Consider the following 12,199-nt stretch of genomic DNA (forward strand, 5'->3'; position numbering starts at 1 on the left):
AAAATGCCATGTCTGCCATGCATAAATTGCCTGCTATTAATCACTCTCATAAAGCATGTGGTGTTGCTAATTGTATGTCTTGTGCTTTTAATATGATGTATGCTTATTTTAATGGTAAGCATGTGTCTACTGATAAGACTACTCCTCGTCAGCATGTGAATAACAAGAAGCATGATAGGTCTAAGACTGCTAGTCCTTCTAAGGCTAAAAAGGAGACATTTGTGCCTAAGCTTAAACAGAAATTTGTTAAGGCTGTTTACAAGGTCAAATGTTCAGTCATTGAGAATGTTGAGACCATTAAAATTAAAAATGTTGTTTTGTCTGACAAAGGTCAGTTCTACAAGTATGCCGGGCCCAACCAAGTTTGGGTTCCGAAGAAGGTCTAATCCATTTGAAGTGCAGGGCAGTATACAGGTGTAACCGGTAGTGTGGATTCTTGACAGTGGATCATCAAGACATATGACCGGAGATAGAGCCCTGCTATCAAATGTGGTTGAGAAAGCTGGCCCCCTGGTTACCTTTGGAGATAACAGCAAAGGTTTATCTGAGGGATATGGCTGTTTGCAAGCTGGGAATGTTATCATTGTAATTTTGTATATTGTGCTAGGTTATTATCAGGAAGCAGTATCTAACATATAGAACTAGTGACGAGACTTGAGAATATTATGACATATCAGGCACCTGATGCACATTACACTTGGAATTGGACTCTAGTAAGATGTGTACAAGTGTACTTCTGATTGGTGAGTTAAAAGAGGAAGTCAGTGCACCACAGTTCATGGACTTTGCAGCTGCAGATCTATTGGACTATGCAATCTCTTCTTCACAATCTCACTTCAGGTTGGTATGAACTAGTATACTGCTCAAGCAATCGTCAAGGACATGGTATGGCACTCTAACTGCAGTTACAATTTTATATGAATAAGTAGAGTCGTCATATTTATAACTCTCTTATCACTAAGCACAATCATATTGTTTTATATGTGCAGTGGTATATTGATTATGCAACATAACAATTAGTATCTAAAGTACTTGACAAGTATCGGTCAATGATATGTTCTTAACATTATGTTGCAGATATTTGTAAGCTTTTGATATGAATGAGAATTACTTAGACTTTACCCTAAGTGATCAATGTTTTATCAAAAACTCATTCATATTGAAAAACAAAATCAAACTTCTTTCTACATTAGTGATTTCTTATTTCATGTAAAATCTTTTGAAATCACTATTGTAAATCATTTTCTCTCTATTACCATATGTTCTGTGTTACAGGTTCAGTCTCCAATGACTTTCTTTCATTGACAGTCATGAGGTTGAAAACCCACAACGTCTATCCCAGACTGTAAAGACAAACACAAAAACAGAACCAACCAACACTCTCTTACCACTAAATATAGTATGAATGAGCGTGAGGGAGATAGTGCCTAGTGCACCACATAAGGAAGGTTTTGTAGTCAACCCAGTAGCTCTGTCTCCTACATAGATGAGTAGTATTTAAACCGAGACAACTGCTAGCCCCCATACATCTTCTCAAAAAGATGTAATGGCTGAAAAGGCACAAAAACAGTTACTAGATTTATTCTCTCAACAGGGTGAGTCTATTGAATTTTGCCTGTCGGCCAAGGTATCCGATGTAGTGTCACCACTTCAAACATAATCAATTCTTGATGCACAAGGAGAGGTTACACACACAAAGGATGAGTTGACGGAAACAAGAGTTTCGACCATTTTAAGGTCAGATTCGATTGTTCAAGGTTCGTTAGTGGACCAATTGCCTTTACAGGTGTTAGGAGAGGATACTGATCCAAAAGCTATATGTCAGTGGTCAGTGTCTACCTCCCCAGGCTTAAATCCCCTGGATGCATCTGCGGATAGTGGATCTGACATAGGTGCAGATCGGCAACTTGTTGACAATGATTCAGATATTACCTGATAAGTCACAAGGAAATGTCTTCACAGACATTAGAAGGGAACTTTGATCTTTATGCTAAATTCGTTGGATCATTGTTTACCTTCCCAGAATTCAAATCTGGAACCCTAAAAGGGAAACTAGCAACTTGTAGATTATGACTCAGATTTATCTGACGAGTTTACCAAGGATGGGGATTTGTGAACTCCCATTGCACCACCTGTGACCTCCTTTAAGGATGGCTAAGGTGATTTTCCTTGCAGGTACAGCTGGATTATGGAACTATGAGAGAAGAGTGATACACTTGTGAGAATGAGTGTAAACACGAGTGGAGAGAAGAGTGAAACACATGTGAGGTACACTAAAACACAATCACACACTCACAGTGAGGAAGAAACAGAAACTACTTGTTATTTCTTTTCCAACCAAGTGAAATATGAGAACTCCTTCAGACGACGGCATACATTCCTTCTTTAAGGGGGAGATAAAAGCTTAAGTAATAGTTTGGAGGATTCCTCAACTAAGGGGGAGAAATAGCAGGGAGGAAGAAAAAGAAAAATGTACACTACACCACACCATTTTTGTAACTACGGATCCTATTGTACGGGAGAGGTGGTAAACACAAGGTGATTTTCTGATAAGGGAAGAAGCTGTTAAGGGAGTACCATTGGTTTTTATCTGCGGATCCTATTGTACGGGAGAGGTGGTAAAACGAAGGTGATCTTATTTAATCAGTTGATTCTCATAGGGGGAGAAGCAAGAGATATGGGCTTCTCAACAGGAAATGTGGTTGTACAAATGAAGATGGAACTACTTGAAGATATGTTCAGTCTAGAGGAACATCTACTTGGAATCTGGAAAATGTTAAATGTCATCCAGAACTTTTCTGCTATTTACTTTGCATGTATGTTTATATCTTTTTCTTATTTGTTAGTTGAGTTATCCTCTAGGTATTTGTGTGTTATTGTCTAACAAACAAATAGGGGGAGATTGTAAGTCATATGTCATAGCCTATTTGTATATTCGAGGATTCAACTCAACTCAAATAAGAATGTAATAAGTAAATAGTGGATCGACCGTCAGAGAGATCTCGCAAAGTAATATCTGTCAAAGGATTCAGAGACAAGGTTCATCTACAGACTTGAGGAGTTAATTCACTGGAAGAAGTTCAAGAAGTTGATCATGCCTCAGTGATATAAATCAAGATCGTGGATTTAATCAAGTGACAGAGATCTCGTCAGAGTATCATTAATTACAAGGATTCAATCTGAAGAAAATCAGAGTATCAAAGTCAAGACATGAAGAAACGTCACGGAAGTTAGTCACTCATGAACCAGACAGTACATCGAGTGTCAACATTGAAGTGACGGAATTGATTCATAAGTCTCAGTGATTTTCAGAAGATTATCAGAAGATTGGATGCTGCTCAAGGTTAGTATTAATTCTCTATTAATTAATTAAGTCATATAATTTAATTAAGAAAATAAATTATATCTGCAAAGATTAATTTATTGATTAATTAAATTAATTGATTAATTAATTCAGAATTAATATTAAGGATTTTCAGGTTTTTAATTGGTTTAAAAATCTATTTAAATTGAAACAAGGCAAACTGATTGTATTAGTATGACAATCGGTATGACAATCAATAGTCATACCGAAAGTCATGCTAATTCATTTAATTGTCTTGTTAGAATTTTTATTAGATTAAAAATCTGTTATTAATCTTTGCAAGACAATCTGAATTGTACTTATGTGACAATCGGTATGACAATCAATTGTCATACCGAAAGTCATGCCAGTTCAAATAGATTGTCCTGCCGAAAGTCATGCTGGTTCAAATGATTGTCTTGCTAATTCAAAAGGATAGTCTCACCGATTGTCATGCAAGCTTACAGGATTGTCATTGCAGTTCATTTGCATTCGGCTGTTTACTTAAAAAGAAAAAGAAGCAGCAGAAGTTCATCTATCCATACACAAGTCAAAGAACAAACAGAGAGAAAAAGCAGCCAAATATTTCATCTTATCTGCTAATTCAAGATCACAATTTCTAGCTTGTAAAGTTAAATCCAATCAACTAGAAATCATTCTTTTGTTCGTGTGTATCAATCTAGCGGATCAAAATCCCTAGAACTTAATCTCAAATCGCGTTTAGCATTTGATTCTAATTATTGCAAAAATAGAAAAAGTTCATGTCGAATTTATTCTAGATTTGTGATAATTGATTTGAGATTAATACCTTGTAATCGATACAGTTGTTGTAACACCTTTCAAGTTTAATAATATTTTTATTTAACTTGAATTTTGTTTCACATTTTTTTTATTCCGCATTTAATTCGATTATTCGGTACTGTTTGTATTCAACCCCCCCTTCTACAAACAAATTGGGACCTAACAGATACTTATCGAATAAATAAATATTATTCGAATCATAATTCAACGAGCAACTACTCGTATAAATACGAGCTACTCGCGATTCTCGAATAACTATCGAACTGTTATTATTATTATTATAACTTATATAATTCGTTAATTAATTATCGATATTTAATTATTCGATACGAATAATTAGTACGATATTCTTCGACTAAATATCGCTCGATTAATAATTCTAACTTAACGAATCATGACTCGAATACGTACGAGTTACTCGGAATATTTAACTAATTAACGAATTATTATTCATATTATTCGATTATTTTTAATTCTTATTTATTAATTATTTACCTAATTATTAATTAATTACCTAATTATTAACTAATTAGATAACTAATAAATAATTAAATAGATAACTAATTTCAAATTTCTAAATTAATAAAATAATTCAGAAATTATTAATAATACTTTTCAGAATTTAAATCTAATTTTTATTTACTTTTTAGAATTATTAAAAACTGATTTTTACTTTGATAAAATATAAATAAATAATTAAAATTCCAGAAACATAATTCTGGAACTAATTTTTGGTTTTATTGGATCGAACCCCGGGTCGAAACCGGGTTGGAAACCGGGTCGAACCCGGGTCTTCAAGAACACGGCCAGGCTGCCCAGAATCCGGCAATGGTGACCGGTTCCGACGAGTTTTCCGACGAGCAATTCCCAGCTTTCAGGCCATCGTTTCTGCAAGGTTCTTGTCCTGTTCGACTCCACGTGACCGCAGCAACACAACCCCGTTGTCCTCTTTCGTCTCCGTTGCACAGGTTGTCTTCTCCGGCCAAGAACAGAGCATCGGCCGGCGAGCTCTGTCACGAACTCCGGCGGCTTCGATTTGGCACAACCACGAACCATTTGAATCGATTCTTTGCAGGTTTTCATTCAAAATCACTCAAGAAACACACCCATGCCAACAACATCGCCTAATAACTCCGGGAACAATTTCTCCGGCCAAATCAAACAATTTTCCGGCCAAATACTAAACTCACAGATTCTTACACGAAAAATTACAAATAATATATCAAAATAAAGCTTATTAGTTCTACAATCAAACCCCTATAATCAAAATAATCTCAGATTCATACAAAATCAAAAACGAACTAAAATAAAATTGTATAAACTTGAAACTAAGAACTAACACTTAGAACAATCGTTTGTTCAAATAAATAACATAAATCGATTGTAACCAAGTACAGGAAACTATACCAAGCATCAAAATCAACCCAGAACCCCAGAATCAAAAACCCCCAATTTCAGTTCATGAACCCTAAAATATGAATTGAAAATCTAAGCATCAAAACATGAAATTGATGGTATGAACAGAATGTAGAGATCAAGAGCTTTGTTTTGGTTACTCACATGATCAAAACAGGTAACAGAATCACTCTCAAATCTGCAGTTTAATTCCCTGGTTGTTCTTCACCCCCACTTTCTATTTTTTTTTTATTTTCTGATTTTTAACAATTAATTAATGAATAATTAATAATAAAATAGGTATTTATACTAATGAAAATAATACCCCTAAATAAAATTAAGGGTCTAATTATACATCTAATAAAAATATTTGGCCCCAATTTTTATAATTTTTGGGTATTAATTATTAATTTTTTAAATATCCAATAAATACAAAATTAATGTCAAAAATTCCCAAAAATTGTGAATATTACAAAAATGCAAAGAAAAATAATGTATGATAATTTCATGATCATATAAAAATAAAAATGTGATTTTTGTGGGGCTTTTAGTACCCGAAGGGGTCCGGAAAAGTCATTTTTCGCGAAAAAGGTAAATTTGTAAAACGTTTAGGGGTTTAGAATAGCGATATGGGATAGGGCATTTTTGGCAAAATAGGGCCAATGATTTTCTTTGAAATACAGGCTTTTAAAACATAATTTTGAGCTGTACAGGTTTTGATATAATATATATAACTGATGATAAAATGCTCAATAAATATCCAAAACACGTTTGGATCAAAATAGCCAACACATATCACATAGCAGTTAGGGTTTAACGACTTAACACATTTAACCACATAATAATACACATAATTTATCATTATTATAATATAATACAAGCGTAATTCCTCGGTCGTTACACAAACCCTAGTTTTACTTTGAATATTTAGGAGTGGTTTTGATTAATATAGTTCATGAGAAGCATGATGCTTGTGTGTTTAAAGTTTGGTTGGGTTTGTAGCGATTTGGATGATGGAATCTTGTTTATAGTTAATGAAACTTAAGTATAAGCTTTTAGTTCATGATTGAGAAGTAGTATAAAGTGGAAACCTTGAGATGTTGGGGCTGTTTTAGTAGTATATGGATGAAGTTTGGTTGTAACAATGATTGTGGGTTGATTGTGGATTGAATTGGAGTAGTATAAAATTTGGTAATCGCGTAAACATAGCCGTCGTAATGCCCGATTTCTTTAGACTGTTTTTGTTCTTAACATCAGGACCTGTGAACTCGCTGTTAGGTTTTGACCATTGCAATGATTAGATATTTCATGTTACGAGCTTCATTTTGATATGTGGTTCGTTTAAATCTGATGTACGGTTTAGGAGAAACGACCGTTTTAAGTAACGGCGCTTCGCGACCGAACCATTACCCCTCGCCTTACTTTGAAACCTTGGTTAAGGACCTTAAATGACTAATTGGGATATGAAACAATTATGTAAAGTGGATTAGGCAGTTGGTAAGGTGCTTCCTTAAAACTCTTAATAGTTAATTTATTAAAAATGGTGGAGTCGAGGGTACTCGAGCGACTTAAGAGAATCGTTGAGCGCAAAGTGAGCGTTAGAGTCTAATTGGTTAAAGTATAGATTCATAAGAGACTTTGGTTTAATTCCAAATTATATGTGGTTTATAGGTTACCAGACTCATCCCAGGACTTTTACCACCCCCAGTCGCTCAGGCAAGTTTTCTACCCGTTATACTGTTGTTGTGATGTATATATGTATATGCATTATCTTGTGATAAGTGCATGAATGTTATTAGCAAATCTTGCGATATATTGGAGCATGCTGATATGGTATATATGCATGTCTGTTTCATAATCTTGATATCTAATTGTTGATTCAAATGCTTATAAGTTGCATAATACCTATGCTAGAGATAAGAAGTAGTTGCGTATACCCTTAGTATAGGGGACCCAAAGGTGAACATATTTCTAAATCGGGAGTCGATGTTCCCGAGTATATTATATATATATATATAGATATAGATATAGTTTTCAAAACTATTAATCGAATAAGATTTATTCGATAACTTTATTTTTATTAATGAATATTACTTGGAATATTCATTCGAGGACTTATGACTCTATTTATTCTATTTAATGAATATTAATTTGAATATTCATTCGAGGATTTATGACTTTATTTATTCTATTTAATGAATATTATTTTAAATATTCATTCGAAGGACTTATGACTCCGATTATTTACTAAATAATATTCTTTATTTTATTAAAGAATAATGTTTCGATAATCAAACTTATTTTCGATTATTCAAATAAAGATAGTACTTTCGTATAAGTATATCTTTGGTTATTTAATATTCATTTCTAGTATGAGTTTTAAAACTTCTACTTCAAATTATTTATATAGAGATTATCCTTATGGGAATATTATTTAAATAATAATATTCAGATATTTTCTAATATATCGGGACTGATTTATTTCATTAAATCAGCATTACTCCAAACATTCTTAAAAATGTTTTCGAGTCTTCAAAATTATTTTAAAAGTTAGAGCGGATCCCAAAACTCATTTTTATATTTAAGATCTTCCTTCAAAGGGGATTTAAATACTCGCTCAAAACCTGAGGGATCCGGCTCTGTGGTGTATTTTATATTCGCAACGAGGTTGTTGTTTTGATAAATGAATTGATTACTTACCCAACGTTCGGGAAGTAAGTCCATCTATTGAGTCGGCATAAGCAACATGGACTCAGTGGGCGTCCATGAAAGTGTAAGTGGCTCAGTGGGAGTCCATCAAATGCATAAGTGGCTGAGTGGCAGTCCAGCATAAGGTCCTATTGCGGCCAGGGTGATGACCAGTGGGGAATTCGTCCATCTACTAGTAGAAAAGGTTACTTATTGGTATCTTTGCCTGATCAGCAAGATATCAGGTTTATGCCAAGGTTTTCTCCTTTCCAAATTTATTGGATATTGCAACTCTGTTTATAATTTTCATAACAGAGGTTTTCAAGGAGTCTATGAAATGTATATATATATATAGGTGTATTTATATATCGGGACTTAATGAAGTATCTCGTAACTTCATTTCTTTCAAATGATATTTCAAAGATTTAATCTATTCAAGTCTTATCTTGTAGTTTCATCAGTGTGATAAACTTTTGAAACTAATTATAACTTGAACGGTGGTAGTTCAAGTAGTATTCAGAAAAGATATAAGTATATTGGAGTATCCTGTAACTTCATCTTTTAAACTTATATCTAGTAAATGATTATCTTATGCATATCAAAGATTTTCAGAAAAATGTTGAGACAAGGTTAGATATATGAGATCACCTTGCAACGATATTTTTATACAGTTATAAACTTGAACTCTGTATATATTATACATGTCAGAGGATTTCTAAGATTGTGAAAAGTATATATGTATATATATACTGAATAATTTGCGACTTGTCGCGTTAAGATATCAACTTGGTTCATTTCTTCTTGACCAAGACTTTCATGAGTACTATGAGAATGCTCATATATTGTTAATTATTATACATATTATTTCGGTGGGCTTGTTGCTCACCCTTGCTTTCTTCTTTCATCACACAACAACAGATAGACAAGATGAACAGGATCAAGCTCCCAATTCGCGAGCGGATAGGAAACGTTTCGCAGTTTCCTGTAGGCGTTGATGCCGCCGTAGCTGAGGTAGGAACTACCAATAGGCTAGGTTTTCAACTATTGATGTACCATACTTATGTATATTATGAATTATAATAATGGCAAAGAATATGTAAATTTATTCAGAAACCCTTTTGAGGTGTAATGACTTATAATTGTGGAATAAAATGACTTGTGTTATTTTTAATATTCATCTCTGAGACTATAACTTGTGGTGTGTGTGTATATTGTGGGGTCACAGTACGCACTAGTTGGTTGACTGTTAAGATTAAGTATTGATAAGGGAAATGGAACTCGTGACAACCCAAATTCCCGACCCCGGATTTGGGGGTGTTACACTTGGTTTCGCCTGATTTCAGTCCGACTTTACTCCAAAAACATTCCACAAACATAATCAACATAATAATAAGGTCAATCGATGATAAAATCATTGATTCCGGCCAACAACAACCCAAGTTCGGTGAGCTTGGTGGAATTATCCGGCGAAGTAGCAAAACACAGAATATTCGATCAAAATTTTTGGTTTACATACGAAATTAAAGCTCCTTTATGCATAATCTAACTCCTCTATCCATATTAACTAAAGAACATTAACAAGAACACAAAATCAATTCAAAGAACAGGGGTAATTCGTTTTTAATCAAAACACCACCAAATCAACGCAAATCTTATGGAGAATTAAAGTTCGCGATCTTAATAACATCATACGACCTTCAAAACAATCAAAAATTCACGAAAAGAAGGAGTTCTGATTCTCATCGATTCCGACGAACACGGAACGAGTAAGAAACTCGACCTTAATCGATGAATTTGGTATCAAAATAATCGTCTCGATCAGGGCTTTACTTTGGTATGTTGATTGCTAGCAACGAATTGATAAATCTCCTGCTATGAGTTGATCTTTTAAAATTGAATTTTCAAACTCTGCTAATCTGATAAATGAAAGAGAAAAAGAAACCGACCTTATCTGATTGTTTATAATTTTTATATATATGTTTATATTTATATATAAATATATAGATAAATATGAAGGTTATTTATACTCGCGTAATTAATCCCGATAAATCACAAATCGGTGACTCGATCTCATATTTTAAAATAAAAGTCCAAGATTAATAATTTGCGGGGAATAACTTTAAAAATAATAAATATCAAAATTTCCCCAAAATTGTGAATAATTCAAAAATACTGAAAACACGAGGTATTTGAAATACAGATAATTCTATAAAAATAAAAACACGAATTGTATGGACTTTAACGTCCCGGTGGGGTCCCGGTCCGTTCATTTTCGAAAAAAAAACGATACTTAAATTAACAGAAAATTCCAAAAACACGTAAAATACTATCAAACGTACATAAAATGAGATAAAACGAGTACCTCGATAAAGAAGCTAATAAACATGCGTCCCGATTACAGATCGATTCATATAATTGCAGTTTAAACACATATTAATAACTTGAAAAAAATTCTGAACCGCACAGAAACACAAATAGCATTTTAAAACACGTAGTATCATAACAATAAACATTTTAATTTATATAACCACATAATGTTTATTTATTTAACACAAAATATTCACATAATTTTCCTGGATATTACAATTCTGAAGGAAATAAAATCAAGAGAATAAAATTCTGGCACAAAATGAGCAAGTGGTGTCACATCATCAAGAAACTATCCACCATATAAGAAAAGTGGAAGTTAAATTATCATAACTTGACAGAGCTTTCAAAACCTGAAAATAGGTTTCATTACAGCCTCTGGCACGATACGTGATTGAAAATGGGTGTTATGGATTATGTCATTTAACAGATACCTCTTTTTGAGAGATGGTAGAAGAAGTTATAGAAAAAGAAGGTATTGCCAAAGTCTGAACACTTATCTTATATTTAAACACTTCTATTGACTCGCCATCTGATTCTAGACACTTCTTCACGTTCTAAGGATATCGATAATCTTCATCATCGTCGAATCGTAGTAGCCTTGGAAGATTCCACAATAGACGTTTGCAATTGCCAGGAGTTTTGTCTAGCTCCATACAACCATCTCAAACGAATGTGCTTATCTTAACTTACTCATTGGTACTATATCCAATAGTCCAACAGGAACTCGATATGAGCTTAAAGGTCCTTACGTAGCTATACACACTCCTACACACTCTCGTTTCTAGTTTACTATAACCTCAGCTCTGATACCAACCTGTAACGTCCCCAAATTCGGGGTCAGAGGATTTGGTCATCACTATAAAACCTCAATCCAAATTAACCTGTTAAATAAAAATGCAAATGCAAGCGGAAGATATTTAGCATCTATGACCCCAAACTAATCCAAAATCTTTTAAGGTTACAGTTCTTGAAATAAGAATTCCAAATTCCATAAATAATTTTCACTTCCTTTTAAAACTCTTTTCAACAAATTCCAATTCAATACTAACCCGCTAGTATAACTTCGAAAAGAAGTATACTAGGCCCAAATATAAAATAACACAATTATAATATAATATAATATAATATAAACAACTTTTCATAACAGAACTTACACTAGCCCGCAAACCCTGGACCAACCACCTTCCAAGAGCTTCTTTTTTGCATCCTCGAATTACGCGACTAAATAGCGCAAGCTAATCCTCACTGTAGGTTAAATTTGAAATAGGAAAGTATGAGCGAAAGAAATGCTCAGCAAGTTCATTATAATATATATAGGGTCTTTTTGATATTAAACCGATATCTGCAATAGCGCAGAACCTTTTAAAAATCATAATTGCTGAATCATAAAATTTTAGTTGAGGAACCCCAAAATTGGTTCCTTAGTTCTATTCAAAGCCATTTTGATATTTTTGAGCGAAATGCTTCAGCAATACTTTGAATCTTGATGGAATAAAACTTGTAAAACAGTGTTTACGGAAATATCGTAAACAATAATAACATGAAACAATGATTATGGATTGAATCATAAACTTTACCCAAAACCGAACTCTTGATATTAAT

This window comes from Apium graveolens, chromosome 3 (genome assembly GCF_009905375.1).
Source record: "Apium graveolens cultivar Ventura chromosome 3, ASM990537v1, whole genome shotgun sequence".
Classification (NCBI taxonomy): Eukaryota; Viridiplantae; Streptophyta; class Magnoliopsida; order Apiales; family Apiaceae; genus Apium; species Apium graveolens.